The sequence below is a fragment of the Thunnus albacares genome, chromosome 15 (genome assembly GCF_914725855.1).
Source record: "Thunnus albacares chromosome 15, fThuAlb1.1, whole genome shotgun sequence".
Classification (NCBI taxonomy): Eukaryota; Metazoa; Chordata; class Actinopteri; order Scombriformes; family Scombridae; genus Thunnus; species Thunnus albacares.
In genome coordinates this window covers 15,164,840-15,184,543 of record NC_058120.1, presented here as the reverse complement: position 1 = coordinate 15,184,543, position 19,704 = coordinate 15,164,840, and the positions used below count along the sequence as shown (strand labels likewise).

Sequence of the window (19,704 nt, the reverse complement as noted above, 5' to 3'; positions counted from 1 at the left end):
CGTGGGAGACTGAGAGGAAGGCGGCACTGTGCCCTGCACTGCTCTGCTCCTGCCAAGGAGGTGCATGTAGGTGAGGAAGGTCCACCATTGGCCCAAATGTCTCACTGTTCCGTGCGTGTGCGAGTTGTGATGTAGTTGACAATGGAAAGGAGTTTTACATGTTTAATTAGACCTTCGGTCCCACGACCTTTCATTCCTGACAGGGGCAGACAGTTTCAAGCTTCCACTAAAGATGGGAAACCGCTCCATGATGTTGTGTATCAAGACACATATTATATAAATGTGGTGGACAAATTTACAACAAAAACTCCCTGAAGAAATGTATAACATGTGAGTATGCCACAAGAGTTTGCACCAATTTTAAGATTATTTGACCAAGACAGGCTACCATCAGGAATCTGTTGCATAATGTACATTAACTAGCTGGTTTTCAAGTTAGCGTTAGCCTTGGTAACTTTGATAAATGTTAGGTTATTCTGAACTCTTCTATTACAATACCCCGTGGACCAAAACCACCTCTAATATTGCTCCATCCTGATTGTGACATAGCCCAAGTTAATGACTACTAATCTAAGAACAATTATAAGATTACACATAATTAAGCAGTTTTGTATGGCGTGAGTCATGGAGACATGAAAGGATAAATGCTTTTGTCAAGGCCTCCTAAGACAATGTAGAGTGGCATCATTTTTTCCTATTATACAGTATGCAGCCCTTTGATTCCACACAGGCCTGTCTAAAATACTGCTGCTTGTGAAAAATCCATGTCAAATTATCATGTACGGCCTCTCTTCTTCATCTATCACCTCTCCTCCACCCTGTGACCACACAGTTCAATATAGCACCAACTCTATACGTAGAATCTATGGGCACAATCACCCAGTGTGAAAATGTCAGCCTTCCCTCACTCCGTTTCTTTGTTGACGCTGACATTTAGCCTTATACCAGAGGGGGTTTGCTATAGTACATCACATCAATGGCAACATACAATCTCACTCTATGTAGGGGCAGAAATGTGTTAAATCATCTGATAAGGACACTGTTGTATATTTTGTATTGTCACAATCTTTTCAATACCGTATGAAGAAGCCAGAACAGCACTAGTATGCTACACTAAAGCTACTGCATTACACTGGATGCTGTCTCTAAGAGACCACATACCCCTCTCCGCATCTTCTCCACCCCCTTTCCCCTTTCTCTATCCCTCTTCATCACCCCCTCCTCCTCCTCCTCCACCCATCACCCTCTCCCCCAGGTGGCTGTGGGGCCGGCCTGTCTGAAATGTGATAGGCATAATCCCATTTAGCCTAATTGCATCTGCGGGAGAGCAGCCCTATGTGTCCCATCGCGTGCCTACCGAACCCCTTAGAACACATTATACACACATATCACATAGAAACCTCCTCAAAGCAGAGTCAGGCGTGCACGCACACACCCGCGGCAAGCATGCATGCTGTTGCAGGGCTCTTGCATGCCATATGTACTGCACTGCAAGGTCCCTGTGCATTTCTTTGTTTGTCTTCCTTGTCAATAAATGCTACAAAACTGAGACACTGATCTCTGTCTCTCTCAGACACACGTCGGTGGGGGTCTGCCCCCAGTCTGCATTAGCACAGATGAGACAGAGAAGTCAGACAACCATGTTAAGAGATGTGTGCTACAGTAAATGGCCTAATGGAAAGACTAAGGGTCTAATTTGTGCATGTATGTGTGTGTGTGTGTGTGTGTGTGCATCTGCCTTAGGAGGATGTGGTCCAGTGGGTGGAGGGGGATGATGCTGCTATAGGGAGATTTGGGGAGTGGTCCACTGCAATGGGAGCTGTAATGAGACTCAGTGTTCTCCCAGGCTACTGCTCACATATTATTCACATTAGAGTGGAGAGGGCAGAGGCATTAGGGCCAGTGGCATAGCAGCACATTAATGATCATGTTAGAGTCCAAACAGGGATCCAGAGGTACCTATGAAATCATCATTAGCATTTTCTGTGATGTAGTTCATTTGCAATGTGTGCAGTGGTGGAAGAAGCCCTCAAATCCTTTACCTGAGTAGCAAAACCACAATGTCAAAGTCCTACTTGAGTAAAGGTACATAAGGACTGTCAGCTAAATTTAAAGCATTAGAAGTAATCAAAGTAAAAGTGCTTGTTTTGCTAGTACTTGTCACGTTTAATAAAGTACATTATTAATACTGAAACATCAATGTGTAAGCAGCATTTTAGTGTTGTAACTACACGAAAACTACTTTACAGTGAGCTAGTTTACTCCAGTGGTTTCCAGCCTTGGGGTCAGGCTGCTCCAAAGGATCACAAGATAACTCTGAGGGGGGAAGAAAAAACAAAGTACACAAATCTGTTTTCTGTTTTTTGGTGAATTATTTGCTCATTTGAACAGTTATTGAATTTAAAGCATGCAAGAAGTTGAGAGGGGAGACATCTCTTTGGAGGAAATGCAAACAAGTCATATGAGACATATGAGATATGACAGGGAGCCACAAGTACATACTGATTTTTGGGGAAAACTGGCTTAATTTTTAACAATGCATTGTAATTTATAAACTCATCATATGTTATTTCAAGTAAAATTTTAATCTGAGAAGTAACTAAAGCTGTCAAATAAATGTGGTGCAGTAAAAAGTACAATATTTCCCTCTGTACTGTAGTGAAGTATCAGTATCAGGTAGCATAAAATCTAAATACTCAAGTACCTTAAAAGTGTACTTAAGTACAGTACTTACGTAAATGTACTTAGTTTTGTTCCACCACTAAATATATGTATGAATGAGTTAGCTTGTCTGCTGAAATGTGCATACAAATATGCAATATACTGTATGTTTCATGATATTTGATTTACTCTATACCTTCTCTATTCCACTCTGTTATATTCTTGTATGTGTTCATGCATCTGTTTTGTATTGTGGCCCTTTTGCAGGGAGGCTGTGACATATTGAGCTCTAACAGGCCACAGATCAATCTGCAGCACAAAGGAAATCAATGCCCCGGAACTGAGTTACTCCGATGGGCTGAGTGCAGATCATTAGATTTTCACTTGAATAAAGGACCATTACCATAAAACCAAGTCTCCTGTGGTGGAATTTAGTTTTATCCCAGGAATTTAATAGTTATGTTCAAGATAAAGATCATCACAAACATTGTTACTGCTAATGTATAATAACCAAAATAATAACTACTTCAGTTAAAACATTGTCTGGTATTTCCTATTAAATGGCAAGCCATCACTGCAACTAAGCTTGTGGAAAAAAATCCATGAGAGTCACAATCTGTGAAATGAAACTATTATCTTGAAAATAATAAATAGATCCACTCTGCATAATATGATATCACACATATAGAGTGCCATTCAGTACATCATATTCAAATAAGTTCCATATGGCCACATTGTCTTGGAGGTAGGCACGAGAGAATGCTCAATCACCTGTTATTCTTAAGTATGGATAAAAGTGCAGCGCCAGTTTCCAAATGAGACAGCTTGAGTGTACCTCTCCTATATAAGAATAGCCACTACATTACAGAATCTCCAGCTGTTCCTTTATCCCCTACTCAATCCAGTCATTAAAACTTTCACATCTTTTCAAACATTTGTTGAGAAAGCTGCCGAACCATGTTCTGATGTCTGATGCGGTAAACACGTTTCGCAAGAAAAAAAAAAAAGGCAGTGAGGTGACGGAAAAATAAGTAAGACGTGAGAGGTATTGGGGGATCCAGATAACTTGAAAATAACATCCATCTGAATTACCATATTGTAGTAGTGTTAGTTTCTTAAGGTTGTTTTAGAAGGCTTTCTTTCTGTGTTTGATAAGTATGTAGTGTGTGTAGTTTTGTGTGTTTTTATGTACTGTACGTGTATATCCATGTGCATGCGTGCCCTCCAGGTCCTCAAGTCAAGGTGTGTGTGGGTGCAAATTCGATTACACTCAAGTTAAAGCAATTTCCTGTGGAATTCAATTCTTGTCCGCCGTTGCAGGTGAGCTCCCCGCGGACATCTGTGTCTTCTCAAAGAAATAAAGCACCTATAAACAGCAGCCTTAAAGGAAGGAAGTAGAGCCAAAATGCAATTAATATGCAAATTCAGGGGGAGACTTAATGGGGAGCCTTAACAAACATTCGTGTGTTGGGAGATAAGGCTGTTTTCAGGTTGTTTTCCTCTAACCTCTGCCTGTCCAAAGTCAAAGCCTTGGGGAGCTGAAACTCTTGAAAAGGCGTGGATGTTGCTGGTAATGGATTATTGCATTGGGAGAAGTAGGGCAGTCTAGGGCTAGGTTTTTAGAGTGCACACTGTTCATCATGTCACGCAGTCATGCAAAATGGCAGTCAGTTAACTGAAACAATTCACTTTCTTCCTTTTATGTTACCCTGTGTCTTTTTACCCGGGGTGAGCAATTTGCTCTGAATCCCATCAGAGTTTGCCATGGGTGCAGTGGAGGGAGGGGGGGGACAGAGGAGAGGATAGAGGGGAGGAGAGGCAGAATGAGTTGCCTGAGGCGAGAGATGGAGGGCAGCAGAGAGAGGAGAGGGTGAGAGTGTGCATTCAGATTGGAAATTCATTTGCCATTCGCAGGCCCAGTCATACTTCAAGAGGCTTAGGAGAGACATGGAGAAGGGAGAGATGAGGCCTCTGATGTGGAATGACATGCCTGATGATAGAGGGAAAGGAGAAAGAGAGAATAAGAGAGACTGCTATGAATCACGGTGATAGAGAAATACTGAGACCAACAGTTTGCAAAAAAGGAAGCGAGATGAGGAAAAAAAAAAAAGATGGACGAGTTTGGGCTGCAGTCCTGCGGGTCGATGCTGCAGTCGAGGCCACAGCAGTGCTGTCTGATGGATCTAAGCCCCCGGGAGGACTCTACCCTCTTTTCCATCTCTCCATCCCCCCCTTTGCCCCCACCCTAATGATTCATCCACCACCTCCAGCCCCCCTGCGCCTTCACCATGATTCACACCCACTCCCCGAGCTAAATTATCGCTGCGGTCCCTTGGAGAGCTCCATCACTCTCCCTCCATCTTCGGTTATCATCAAACAAGTATATGAGCTGAGACCGGAGCCTGATTGCATTGAAGAGCCCAGCTCAGCAGTTTTTATGAGACTACGCGCGTTTGTTTCGCACACTCCGAACTCACACACCGCTGGCTTTGATGGCACTTTTGCAGGAAGAGTTTTCCATCTTAAAATGCTTGAGTGTTTACAAGTGATGATGCAGAGTCGATTTAGTGGAGGGCAGTGTAATTCCACAGGCAGGACACTATAAATGTTGATTAGATGAAGGTTGAGTGGAATATCTAATCATCAGGGACCCATTGGTATTCTTTTCATACAACAGTTATACCCTGTGGCCTCAGTGGTAGAGAGCACTGCGACAACTCTAGTTCATGTGCTGCACCGTCAGGAAAGTTCACACACAGATTGATGAGAAAACAGCCTTGACTATTTGATCAAAGGTTACAATACGTCACACAGTTTTAAGTCCCTGCTGGATGATGATTATTGTAAACAATCAGTGATCGGTGCCAGCCAAAGGTCGTCGCCAGCACATTTCCTGGACTGTGACATGCCAGTGAAACACTTGGGTTACATGTTTTCCCAGTTACCTCTAATAACATCTAGCTGTACAGGTAGTATCTGTCGACCCAGGTTTTGAGATATACCGTATGTCTCTGAGTTTCTGAGCTTTCTGCATCTACATGAAGACAACAGACGTGAATGGAATTTAATTCATGGCAGCACTGATAAATGAAAACCTCTTACAAGAATTAGTATCATTATTACTCTTAGTAAAATCACACAAGCAGTTCCAAAGAAAACAGTTGAAAGCGAGGTATGTGGATTATGCTGACAAACCGTAACACTGTTTCTGGAAAGACATGTTGCTGTTCAGTTTTGAGAGCTTTACAAACGATTTTACTGGAGTGAAGGCAAAAATCTGTCAAAAGCTGGGCAAATGAAACCAAAACTATCTGCATGACTAGGTACAGTACCGCTAGAGGTAAGTGAAAAAATATGTTATTTGTATTTGGGTGCGCCTACTGCTCTCTAATGGATTCACAAGCAAACCCAGATCACCCACCCACTCTGCCACCACACAGTCACACACCAGTACAGAGGGAATGATCTGGCATGTACTGGCCTCATGATTAAAGTGTATTGCGCTCACCTGCCCAAGTCCAATCAGAGGCTGTGCTGATTGCAGCAGCTTGCTGGAGACAAGAGATGGGGGACTGCAGGGGGGGTGGGGTGGGGTGGGGGGGGGGGGCGCGAGCTCCATCGCTGGTGAAGTGACACAGTGGTGAAGCCATGGCAAGGCGGCAGGAAGCTGCAGCCCCGGGGAGGATCCAGCTCCGCTCTCCTCTCCACTCCTCTCTGGCCAGACGGGGTGAATCAATCATCTCCAAAGATGTCAGCATCTGCCCAAGCAATTTCAGATTGGAATAAATGGCAGATGGGGATGTTGTTCCCTCTGTTTAATCAGTTCCACCAAATGTGGTTTTATCTCTTATAAAATGAAACCATCTGTAGCACGTAGGTGTAAGGATCAAGTGAGGGAGGACGGAGGGAGAGGGTGACAGAGGGAGAGAGGAGAGATGTGTGTGTTTGGTGTGTGTGCATGCATATGTGTGTGTGTGTGTGTGTGTGTATGTGCATGTGTACGCTTTTTTATGTGCGTGCATGTGTGTGTGTGTGTGTGTGTGTGTGTGTGTGTGTGTGTTTTGCATGTGTGTGGTGACGGAGGACAGATAGAGAAATGGAACACTGTGAAACAGAAGCAGAATAGTGGGAGTGAAATAGGAAAAAAAAGAGAAGCACTTATCCATTAAAAAGAGGGAAAATGTAATCTTACTGCGAGCTCACACCTCCACTCTAATCTCCTCTTTCTCCCTCACAGGAGTACCACCCAGGGGCCATCACCATTATATCTAGACCCATCTATTTCCTTCTCCGCCTCCAACCAGACACTGGGGCTGTAATTTGGTCCCCCTAGCCCCAGCCCAGGCAGAGACATCCCTGATAAATCCCCTTGTTTTTAACCAGGGATGATAGTGTGTAAGCATTATAGCTCTCAAAGCTCTTGCTTTAGGGATCGTCTTGATAACACTTTACTTTAGGATGGCCTTATTCCAATGTGCAGGAAACTATGGAAAAAGTCTAAGTAGGGTAAAAATTGTGTTTCAGTGAAACTCCTTTGATTATATTAAGTTAACACAGAACACAAGGCAGCAACAATGTCAAAACAAGCAGCTACATCTGCATGCTGGTTGCTACACGGTGTTGTTACACCCTAAGCACATTATGCATGAGAGACTTCCATTAAGCAGTAAAGTAAAGTGTTACTAGGGCCTTATACAAGGTGGAGAGCGGCTGATGGAGGGGAATGAAGAAAGGAATCAGGCGGCAGGAGGAGAGAGAGATACTGTAGGTTTCCGTGTCCCACTGTGTGTGTTCCTCACATGTCCTGGCTTATAGCTGTCATTAATGAAAGTCTGACGGGGTAATTCACTGGAGACTCTGAGGCAGGAAAATTCAACACCTCCAGCAAGGCATCATCACTCTTCTATCAGTCATTTCTGTAGGGAGAGGGGCTGCATATATGGAATGATTTTGCCAGAAGAAAATGTATTTGATTCACATATGTTACATGTTTTAATGCTCATATTAAACCATTTTTTTTAAAAATCTATAGATACAGATGAATTTAAGAGAAGCTACACATCTTAAAAAGGGACATTTATTTTACTCAGTGTCGACTGGAAGGCAGTCGATGCTTTCTAGACTGCCAACATTAGGATTACACCCCCAGCCAACAAGTGATGGGCAAACTGTTCCTTGATCATTTTCTCAGCCAATCACCAAGACTTCTTTTTTCACTTGGCAAAAGAGTTAGAAATCGTAATTGTTTTAGATTCATGACAACTGTGATAATCAAAGTGAAAAAGGTAAACACATGTCAGTAATATTCTATTAAATACTAGCACTACATATAAAAAAAAAGAAAGAAAAATAGGAACCCAAATCCAAACAAAGAAAATGAATTCAAGAAGGGAAATATTTATTTGAATCTAAAACTAGATTCAAGATCAGATCAAATTGTGCCTTTTTTTATTCTATTAGTTCAAACATTTTCTATTCTTTTTTTTCAATCCAGTCATCTCATTATAAGCATTAAACCAATACAAAATACAATTGTCTGCTGCCATTAATCCCTTTCTATGTAAATAGGGGATTTCAAATTACTCAAAATCCCCATTTTCCATATTTTTTTCTATAATAAGTTTATGTGGACACTTTCATTCACAACTGATGCATCAACCAAAAGAAATACAATTTAAAAAAACATTAAATGATTCTGAAATGTTTCAGCCTCAAGCCTTCATAATCCTGATGAAGGTTTGGGGCTAAAATGTTCTTTATTATCACCAGGAATGTTCTGTGATAAAGAACTCAGACATATTTCACATATTTCATCCCTTCATCATCTGCTGATTAAAAATAAAAGATTATGTTCAAACATTTAAGAAAAACTAACTAACTACCAAACTACCTTTGATGTCATAATATTTTAAAACTTAAGAGAGGGAAATGCTGGTTAATAACAATGAATTTAAAAATATTTTCCAAAGATTTTTGTTCCAAAATATGGACTTTTATTGCAATCGACTGCCACTGACTTCTAGCACAGTAACCAGCTCTTATAGACATAACATAGTAATGTGGTCAAGGGCTTTTTTTAATAAATGTTTTGATGTTCAAACCACTGATACTGATATGATGACAATGACAGTCATATAGTTCTGTTTATTTTGTTATCTTCAGAATTCTTGCATTTATTCTAATACATAACTTGTTTTCATATTTTTAGACTTACACAATATGTTTAGTAAATAAAGAATGACTCATGTATCTGTATTTCTGTCGTGCAGTGACAGAGAATATAAAGTGTTTGTTCCATAAACGATCGACTGCTTCCTTCATCGAAAAGGGTTATAATTAAATTTTCTGCTTGGTTTCAAAAGGCTATCTACAGACCCTTCCTCCATTCTGCACAGACCCCTGTCCCTGTCGCCTAACCTAATGTGATGGGATGTTTTGTGATATAAGCCTGGCTCACTATTTATTCCTGAGGATGATTTAAACTCATGCTGAGTGCTAAACGGACATGAGACATGAGAGAACAGTTGCTATAGGATGGCAGCCGGCTATATCTGGACAGCACAGTTCACATCCACTTTATTTTCTGGTCTGGCTTTATCAATTTTTAATATTAGCACAGGCCTGAACGTCTCCCAGAAAGACAAAGAGACCCTCGACTACCAGTAAGTTAAATCGATGTCAAGTGAGGCTCGGTCACTCGGTCAAGTTATTTTTAACCTGTAAAATAAAAAAGCAAAATAGGAGCAAGAAAGAGTCGTGTGCAGATAAGTCAGAGGGAAAACAAAAGACCAAAGCATGATGTGCAGATATACAGTCTTTTAGTCTTTCGGCCTCCTTTATTCTCTTACAAAGTGGGATAATAGTGTTTCAGAAATGATTTGTTAATTAGGCTGTCTAGACGTTGTTCGACTGCGCTCGGTACAGCTGGCCAATTGCAGATTGTGGAGCATAAGTGTACGTGACCATTAAAGGGATATCAGGCCAATCCCATCATGAGAGACAAATCAGATCCTGTTGTATTGGAGAGTGAAGAGGGGATGACAAAGAGAAAGGTAGGAAAACAGAGCGGCAAGTGAGCGGCAACCAATAAAATGAAAAACTATATCCACATCACAAGGCTGGGATAATTGCTGCTGCAAAAAAGCCTTTCCATTCCCCGTTTGTAGTGCAGTCTGCAGTGTCAGGAGGGGTTGACAGGACAGCGTGGTAATCAGTCATGTACTGATAACCCAAACCAACTGGTCTCAAAGTAAAAGGACAGCAGCCCGTTTGTGTTCCCCCGTCTGCAAATAGAGCCTATTAGCTGCTGCTAGACATCCAGACGCATGGTCTGAATAATCACCTTGTAAAACCATCCTGCTTGTCCTTTGTGTCGCCCGTGTCCGCTATTCTATTTCTATCTTCAACGAACGAGGAACCAATTTGAGCTCCAGCAGGCCTTCAGACAGTCAGGTAGGCAGGCAGGGAGGCAGGCGCTGAACAGAACAGAACAGCCAGCCATACATATGGATCAGGTCGACAGGCTGAGCATTAATGGCCTCCCTCTGGAATCTAAAACACCGGCACAGGCCAGAGAGGAGCTCCTGAGGGAAATCAGAATACCAGCAGCCATTCAGGTCAGCTTGTACGTGTTCCCTGCATGTTACAGCTCCATTTTCCTCCCCCACCGCTCACAGCCAGAGAGACAGAGAGCCTTCTCTGAGGTGATTTATACGCTTGTATTATGTATTGAGTGGAGAGCATTGTTGACCGCTTTCTGGAATACAATTGGGTTTCTGTTGAGTGTGATGCATACGAGGATGAAATATGGTTTGGGTGAAAGGATTGATTATGTGTGAAGACGAAGTGCTGCTTTCGCTTTTTGGGAGAGAGTTTGTACATCATTTTTGTTAGTAGTGCAGTATCTCCAGTTTCCTGGAAAATGAACTACAATGTGTGGAAAGGAAGGAAGAAGTGATGAAATGATAAGTCGAATAACCGTACTTGTCAATTCACAGATAATTAAATTAAGTAATGTATCATATAATACCAAACATTTGCTAGTTAGAGCTTCTCAAATATGGTGATTTCCTTGCTGTTCTGTTATTTGGACTTTGTTCAGACTGAATGGGCAAGAATGAACCATTTTTTTAACATGAGTCAAATTTTCGAATACAAATTTCATTATTTCATTTCAAACTATTCGCTATGAGTAGACTACAGTGAGCAGAAAATCCACCTAACGAAATCACACTCCATGTGAAGTCCTCCCCATACATCTACTTCAGTTTTCCCATACATTCAGACATTTGTCGAGAAAATGCAAATCAGTTAAATGTGACGCATCATTATACAACACCGTGAGATGGTATCATTACAAATAAACACAGAACAATCAAACAGAGAGATAGGGAGGAACAATTTCTCTACCTACAGTAACCTTAATATTGCATACTGCACGAATGATAAGTAGCATTTTGAGTAAGGGATTTTATTATTCCCTTTTCTCAACAATAAAACATACTGTTATTACTCTTGCCAGTGCTCTCACCAGCTTGTTCTCATTGTCAAAAGTCATTTAAAGAAATGTAGGAGCTCACTGACTCATGGTACATCAACAAGTAAATTACAACACCAGCACATAACATAACTCCTGAAATGTTACGTGTGAGACAATGTTAATGTCAGACTGATGAAACTGTATATCACAGAGCATAGGAGAGGGGAATTTTCCATTATGAGTATGAGGATATTGGTTTCACTCAGACTCACTTTAATGAGTAACAGACTCACCGTTTATCACATGGAGAATCTTACAAAGATGCTTTTCTCACATTCTCGACAATGTGGCTCCTGAGTCTGTTTTTACAGTTTAACCCAGCGGTCCTTCTATATGCATCAGACTTGACAGAAATTAAACCCATTTTCGTACCCTGTCAAAAGTTTCGGGTGTTTTGTGGAGAACAAAAGGCTCTATCTGAGCTAGTTAGGGAATGCTGTCAATGTGACTGTCATAAGCAGGACTTGTGACCTTGCTGAAGTGCCATTCCCTCCCACACAGCCATCACATCAATACTGCCTATGTCCTCACTGCTGAAATTCTTATAAGCTTTGGTGTGCGACTAGGGCGAGCCGTTGGGAACTATAGAAAATGCTGTTCTATCCACCAAAGAAATAATTGTGCAACTATGATTGCATTATTACGGTGAGGAGAACCAGAATCTTTTACATGAATGAAGTGATATTTCACGCTACGAAAAGGCCTGTAGATATCTGGGAATCTATTTTGTCTGCGCAACGAGAGTTCACATGAAGAACAATCTCGTCTGTAATGCCATTAACACTTCCTGGAATGGCCTAAAGAATACGAGCCTGACTTAATGAGCAGAGCGGAGCACATTATTGCTTTACACTGTGCAATTGTGAACTGTAAACTGAGTTTGTTTTATTTAGGATGAAATTCTCAGAGTGTGATTGCTGCCACTACCAATCAGAATAAATCAAATGACGCAGAATACTTTGGCCAGCACGACATTTTGTTATCGCAAGAAAACCTTCCACAATCTGACATGCCCTAAATTGATATCGTACAATCTGATGAAGATTGCGACTAAGATTTGATATACGACCCATAATTGAGCATTCATAGCAGACTTCTGGGCCAAAGGTAAAAACCATGTCGTCATAGCTCACACAAGACCTGAGTCTGCAACTGTCGGTGTACACATCACTACTAAAGTATCTAAAATGACTCTCAATCTTTTGTCTGTGCTAAACAGAGTTGCAGAGTTTCAGCATAATTTAACTGAACATATATAGTAGCTGTAATGTGTATGCTAGTTCATCTAACAACTTACATTCTGCAATCAAGTATCTTTACAGTTGACAAATGCAGCCCCAGTTCTCACCTCCATCGAAAGAAGTATATCTAATATAACTTCATGCACATCATGACTAATGTTCAGCTGATCATCCCTCTTGCAAGTTGCTCTTAATTTGTCCAGTAAAGTCAAATAAAATGTGGATGCAAAGTGTCAGTTTGGGTGTGGACACTCAAAGAAGTATTGTGCACGTCTACAGGCCAGCCGTGCCCTTGCAGAAATTGCTTTCTGACAGCTTCACAGATTGTAGTCTGGTTCTTTTTTTGGAGTCCAACTTCTTCAGAAGACAGCGGGTCACATTCATTCAACACTGTTTGAATTACAACAATGGAGAAACATGAATTCTGTGTCAGAGCAGATTCTCCCTTCTCTGCACTGATAGCCCTGTGTGATTGTGCGTGTGAGCGCATCCACGCCTCTTCGACTCAACACATCTCATTGATGAACTCCAACCAGTCACCCCTTTTCTCTTCACTCTCCATCCATCCGTTTCCATCATCATGCTTCTTTGCTCTGTCTTTATTGCTGTCCAGTCTCCGTGTGTGTGTGTGTGTGTGTGTGCGAGTGTGTTTAGACGTGTGTGCCTGCTATAGATGAGGCAGGGATGGTTATGTCTTGACGCGGCAGCAGCAGTAGCAGCAGCCTGTGGAAACAAAGGCAGGGTGATTTATAGCCCCGTACTGAGAGCATAAATCACACCTGCAGCGCCGCGCCTTTAAACGCCCTGCGTCCTGACAGCATTTACCTTTTATAAATGATTGGGCTGAACCTCCCATGGAGCCTGAGACCACAAAGCTCACTCACTCCCCATCTAACTCTTCCTTTGTTTCACCTCTCTCTCTCCCTCCCTCTGTCTCATTTCAATTTTCTCTCCCTATCTATCTCACACGTCATTCTGTCTCTTTACTCCCGCATCTCTCTGCCTCTGCCTTCTCTGTCTCTGTCTAAATTTCGCCCTCCTCCTTCTTCTCCCCTCCATCCTCCTTCCTCCTATCTGTCCTCACCATGGCCTCCCTTTCTCCGTTTGCAGGGCATAATGGGATGTTCCCAGTGGCGCCTCGCTCCGCGCTCACCAGTGTCGACGTCTGTAGGGGATATATAGCTAAAGCTGCTTAAAAGGTGGCAGCACTGCCACCACATCCACGGCCGTTAAGGAAATGAATGTGTCAGTCTTGGCCCTATCTGCCTTCCTCATGACCACTTTTGTGTGTGGCAAATACATAAGGAGGGGGAGGTGTTGCGGGATAAACGGCATACACACATACACATAATGCCACACCTGTGTATCATGGAGGGAGTGTGAGGCAGGGAATACACAGCCCCAGCTGCAGGAGTGTGGCTAAAGATAAAGGTGACGTCTTGAGGCCATTACTTATCCAGCACAGCGGCAAAGGTTTGCAGATATTATACCTGCTGTCTCCACATAATAGCTCTGGGTTGGGAGCCACACGCACACATTTGGATACACACACGACACTGCGCGCGCATGCACGCACACACACACACACACACACACACACACACACACAAACAAAACAAGCACAAGCAACACAGTACACAGACAGGCCCACACAAATTCAGACAAGCAAATTTATATACACATATTCTCACTGCGAAATGCACACTCACACACACACACACACACAGGCACACACACAGACACACAGACGCACTGTGCGATACCTCGCCTCACTGAGTTAAAACAGATGAAAGAGCTGGTAAATGAAATCTGACTCAACAGTTTAAAATGCAGCACTGCAGCACTGTGAGCATCAGTAGAACCAAACGATAATATTTCTCAAAGCTGCCACAGTAACAACCAGCGGGAGCATCCAAATAAGGGTGTGTTTTAAGATCTCACTTTTCTCGTGAACACTGCGTGTAGCCCAGTATGAGAGGGAATGTTTTCTGTGTAATTCACAAATTGACTTCAGTGTAATACATACAGTATAATTTCACCTATTTTAGAACAGTGGCAGCACGTTAAGTACTCATTATCAAAGTCACAGCACTGTACAAATACAGGGGCAGGATGTGAAGTGTCTTCACAAGCCTGTTTCCCAAATCTCTTTCACAACAGATGCATTCAGACTTCGAAAGCACATCCATCCACATCTGAGTAAAACTGTTATTTCCTCTTTAATTCCTTTTAGTTTACCACTTAATAAAGTATTAAATGAAACAGGTGCCCATAAGCATATTAAAACCACAATAGTTGCTGTTGCATGTTTCAATATATGAGAAATCTAGTCATTCTGTACTGTAAACCAAGTACTAGTATCAGTATTGCACACCTACACAGATGTACATGTTTCCACATGAAATGGAAAAGTCAATCAATTCTTTATAAACCACATGCATCCTTGCTGATTTCCTGCAAATTGTCTGCATCTCAAAAAAGTAAAATCACAGATATTATTTTAACAGGATTTGACATATTTTTAAACAGATATCCTACAAAACTAAAGTGGAAATTAAATCAACAAACTTCTACCTTGAACACAAACCATATCATCATGTCCCTGCTAGAGAATTTTAAACAACCTACAGCTTGCACAGTGGATTCATACCATCCATGCATTAGCGCTTCATTTAGTCCCAATTCCATCTGTTAAATCCTTACACACTTGATCTTCTCCCTCTAGCGCGGGGTTCTCATACAGTTCCAACTTTTCATGGCAGCGAATAAAAAAGAGGGACCCGGACAGACAAGATGAATCGAAACCCAGCCAGTCATTTCAGCTCCAGTTTGAATGTGACAGTTGTTCTTTGTATTTGCGTTGGACGGTCTACAGTGGAAACGAGAGATGCCCTGCAAATGTGAGCCATTCCGCTGCCAGCATGCCGGTTGTTCTACTGTAACTGAGCAGGAGCCTGTGTGTGTGCAGAAAATAAATACTAGCACCCTCGCAGCGAATAAAGCTTTGCAGATATCCTCAAGGTCTGAAGAGATTTTTTTTTTATTTGTAACAGACAATTATAGTATATGGTTATTGAAAGAGACCATAAATGGCAATGCTTTATGAATTAGCAAGAACATGGTTGGGGCTTTATGTTGTTGGCAGAAAGAGCTGTTTATCTACTGTTATGTATACTGTTATGATGCTGATTAACAGGGAGGGAGATGAAGGATGACGGCTTGTCATGGAAGTCAGCAAAAGATTGACAGTGGTGACATTTTTTTTTTCTTTTGTGGAACATATGAACCAAAATGACTCACTTGGTAAGTGAGACTAATAATTACGTTCAATAACAAAGAGGAAAAACAAACTCAGACGTTCCTTTCCTCTGAGAACGAGCCAAACTCTCCGCGGAGGCTAAGAGGCTAATGTTTGGCTGCTATTAGCATGCCCTTTGTTAGTCTTGCAGAGAGGCCTTGCATGTAACAGACCTGACCTCCATGTTGAAAACTACACCCCGACATGGAGCAGAGTGTCCACTCCCCTGAACCTAACCTTGCTCTGTCTGAGGTAAGGGATCAGTAGAAGCAATGGTCCATACTGTATTACTTTACTGCATACACACCCCACCTCCACAGTTTTCTGCCCTGGGTTAATTGGTTTGATTGTTGCCCTAGGCTACGGCTGTTTCTGTGGGGGACTTCAAGCTTTACAGTCGCTAGGGCATATAAAGCATTCAGATGGTATTAATTAACTATTCATAGGAGTCTAGCCTCGGCCTGAGGTATGTGTTTACCTCATCTTCATCACCCCTAGAAATATCTCCTTTTATAGTTACCAAAAGCTACATCTCCCCACCTTCATGAGTAAAGGTTTAACTATTTCAGCTATGCGGTTAAATTAATGTAAACCTTGCCCAGTTTGTTACAAACATTTACACAAATGACATTTTTTTGGCGAAGCAAAAAGAAAGTATGTTGATTTGACATATCTCTCAGAGTGAAAGCTCAACAATTTCTCTTTGCCAAACCCTCATAAAACAATAAAAGTGGGCAGCACAAAACATGAGGAAATGTTGAACGTAGCTCGAAAGGTATGAAAATATAACTCTTTGATGGTTGAATCTAAACTCAAGTAAAGGCATCATTTAATGAGGTGGTTTGCCTTGAGATTAAAAACAAGAACGAAATTAAGCACCATTCGACCTGTGCCAGTTTTAAGCTTCAGCGTGCTGATTAGATAGAAATGCCTCTTCTATCAAGGAGTCACAATTTCTCAAAGGAGTTTCTGGTCTATCAGACAACAGCCCCTCCTGAATGAGTTAACCAAGACTGTTGAGCAATCACTTCGGTGAAGGTGCCCTCATTCAAACCTATTTTTAACCATTAGTGGAGTACATTGCAAGGCCGAAACATATCAGCATCCAAGGCCCACCAAATGTTCCGCTGTGCCAAGCAGTGCTGATTTTTAGGGTATGATAACAGTGAGTTGTGCCTCAGGTCACCTTAACCTCAATCTGTGCCATGTCAGGCTGAGATCTCACAGCTTTACCAAGCAGCAAGTACCACAAATTAAAGCTGAAGCCAATGGGAAGTACCTTAAAGTGCACTGATGGCCAATAGATGCTGGCTCCAAAAAATCCCTGATTCCAGCTGACTTCCATTCAAAAAGCATCAATTTCTCTCTAGAAATAAAAAGTCAATCGGGTCCTCTAATAAGTGTGATGGTGGTCATTTTGGAAATTATTGCTCCATTAATAAGATTCAAAGACATAGTAAGGCAACACACAGCTCCAAACAGAAAAGATGGTGCCAACCATTATGAGCAACTCTGGACTTCCAACCTGCTTCAATGCGAACCAATGAGTGACATCACCTCGATACATCCATCTTTGTATACGGTGTCTATCTGTGTTTCCATGTAATCGTCAAGCGAATTTTAAGCTTTTGAAATGTTGCAACATGTTTCCATCAACTGGTTTGGAGCGAATAAACGAGGCTACACAAAGCGTAGATTCATCAGAAATTGGCAGAATAGACTACTTTACACATGGCTGTAATAAACACAGTAGAAGTAGAGGTTGCAAACCAGAAACAAAAACCAGTCACCATCTAGGAGAGAGATCTTCAGGATTTTGTTTCAATTGGGCAAGTTGTAATTGTTCTTTCATGTCAGCTAGTATTGGTTGCTTATTTGCTACTACCATACCTGTTTTTCCACGTTATGGGAATATCCAGAAAGATGGAAACAGCTCATCAGTCATGTGAGTTAAATGTTTGCTAAGTCAGAACTTATTCAGCAAAGGTGTTCCTATCTCCCATTTAACGCATTAACTCTTTTTCGAAAAAGGCAAAAACCACCTCAAGTGAGCGTAAAAACTTTTTTGCGAATTTTGCTGTTTCCATCAACCTTTTCTAATGCGATACTTCAAAATGCGCATAAAAATACACTGATGGAAACACAGCTTATGAGCTCTACACGGTACAGCACAACTTAGCTCATAAGCAGCGGTAGAAAGTGAGGAATTAGTAGTGGTACGTGATTGTAACTAAACCACCTAGTAATGAGCATGCACAAACGCTTATATATACAATCATATCCACTCTTACACACACAGCACTACTGCAATAGCTCAATATTTGTATGATAACGTCGGCTGTTTACAATGAGTTTAGTCTCTTCTCCTCCTCCTCCTCCTCGCTCTCCTCTCAAGTTGCACCTGCTTGAAGCCTCCGCCCCTCCGCTATAAGCTGGTATACATTATGTGGCTCAACATCACGGGTAAAGAAATATATAAATAAATATAAACACTGGCTCTGGAACATGTTTTCTCCCTCCCTCCCATCCCTCCTCTCCCCTACACTGAGAAGTAATGAGGGGCTACCTGTAATTACAAGCAGCTGCTGTCTTCCCTGACGAACGCTAATTGCCAATAATGATTTTGGAGAGCTGTAAAAATTCACCGGCTGACGCTCTCTCCCTCTCGCTTGCTCTCGCTCTCTCTCTCTCTCTCTCTCTGTGGTTTGTAGAAGCAGAGAAAGAGAGAGGGAGGAAGAAAGAACTAAAGGAAAGGAGAAGAGAGAGAGAGACAGAGAGGAGTTGGTGGGTTTATTCTCTCCCTGCCTGTGTCACAGTCGGGAGTGCAGTTAGCTAATTTCTGTTGCTGACATATCAGAACCCTCAGTCGCCCGTTTGCCATCTCTCCCTCTCTCTTTCTTTCTCACCTGTTTGCCATCTCCTTCACGGGCTGATAACAGCTTTATTAGAGCTATAATGTGCAGGTGGAAGTTTAAAGGTCCCGTATGAGCACGGTGAGGAACAGAGGGGAGTGTAGACGGGAAGGCTTGGGTGAACGGGTGAGGTGCCTAATAAGCCACATGCATAATTAAAAGACAACGATGCCACTAATTAATGAATGCTTGTGTTTGGCTGCGCGTCGTAATGGAGACGGCGTCAGCGTGTGAGAGAGTCTGTCTGAGGGAAATTGAATCAGCCCCCAAAATAAGGGAGAGGAGGACTGGTGGAGGTAGGGGGACTGATGCATTGCAGTACAGCATCCTAGCAGGATGTGAGCTGCTGTTACATCACTTCTTTTAAAAACACCTTTTTATATTTCTCATATTCTGATTTTATTTCTGAGTAAAGCAGACAGTCATCCCGCGACTGCCTCGCTCTGGATTCCTTTTTTTTTCGACCACATGAAAGTCTGCAAATGTGTCTAATGACTTTTGAATTTACGGTTAAGTGTCTCACTCTTGATGATTGAACTATAGATTGTTCAACTGATTTGGCAGATCTCCATGGTGCTATCAGCCATGACTGTGGAGAAGTGTGTTATTAAGACTCAGATCATGCAACATTGATTGTCTCATTTCTGGCCATCTCTATCTTTCCTCAATCCACTGACCCTGAAAATAGGAGGCTCTCAATTTGAAACAGAAAGGAGAAAATAGCGCCTTCTGTGCGTTTCATCTTTATCTGCTCTGGTATTGAGTGTCTTCTTGTCACAAAGATAACAGAGTGAACAAACACATTGATAGGGCTGCACCACTGCATAAAGTCCATACATGAAAGAGTTTCCTGGTCAGTTTTACAGCAGACAAACCCACTCACTCATGAGCTGTTATCAGAGACATTATAAACCTGAGCAAAAAAAAATCAGTTCCCACCGTTCATGACAACACTTTTATAGACTGTCCTCTTAGAGTGATGATCACATGTGGAGTATGCAATTAGTGAATCATTTTGACCCCAATGCGTAAACTCAGATGTTTTTGAGTCCA

General features: G+C 42.0%; 1 protein-coding gene across 20 annotated transcripts in view; it reads right to left on the bottom strand.

Annotated features, from left to right (window-relative positions):
* Positions 1-19,704, bottom strand: part of LOC122998026 (uncharacterized protein C2orf16-like) — a 177,909-nt gene that overhangs the window by 120,049 nt on the left and 38,156 nt on the right. For 18 of the 20 annotated variants that reach the window (XR_006407322.1, XR_006407324.1, XR_006407305.1 and 15 more), the window contains one exon: positions 6,170-6,419. The exons of 1 other annotated variant lie outside the window; for it this stretch is intronic. The gene's annotated coding sequence lies outside the window, so the exon portion shown is untranslated. Of the gene's footprint in view, positions 1-2,175; positions 2,317-6,169; positions 6,420-19,704 lie in introns of those variants that run through there. One more of the 20 variants, XR_006407321.1, reaches the window with a different exon arrangement.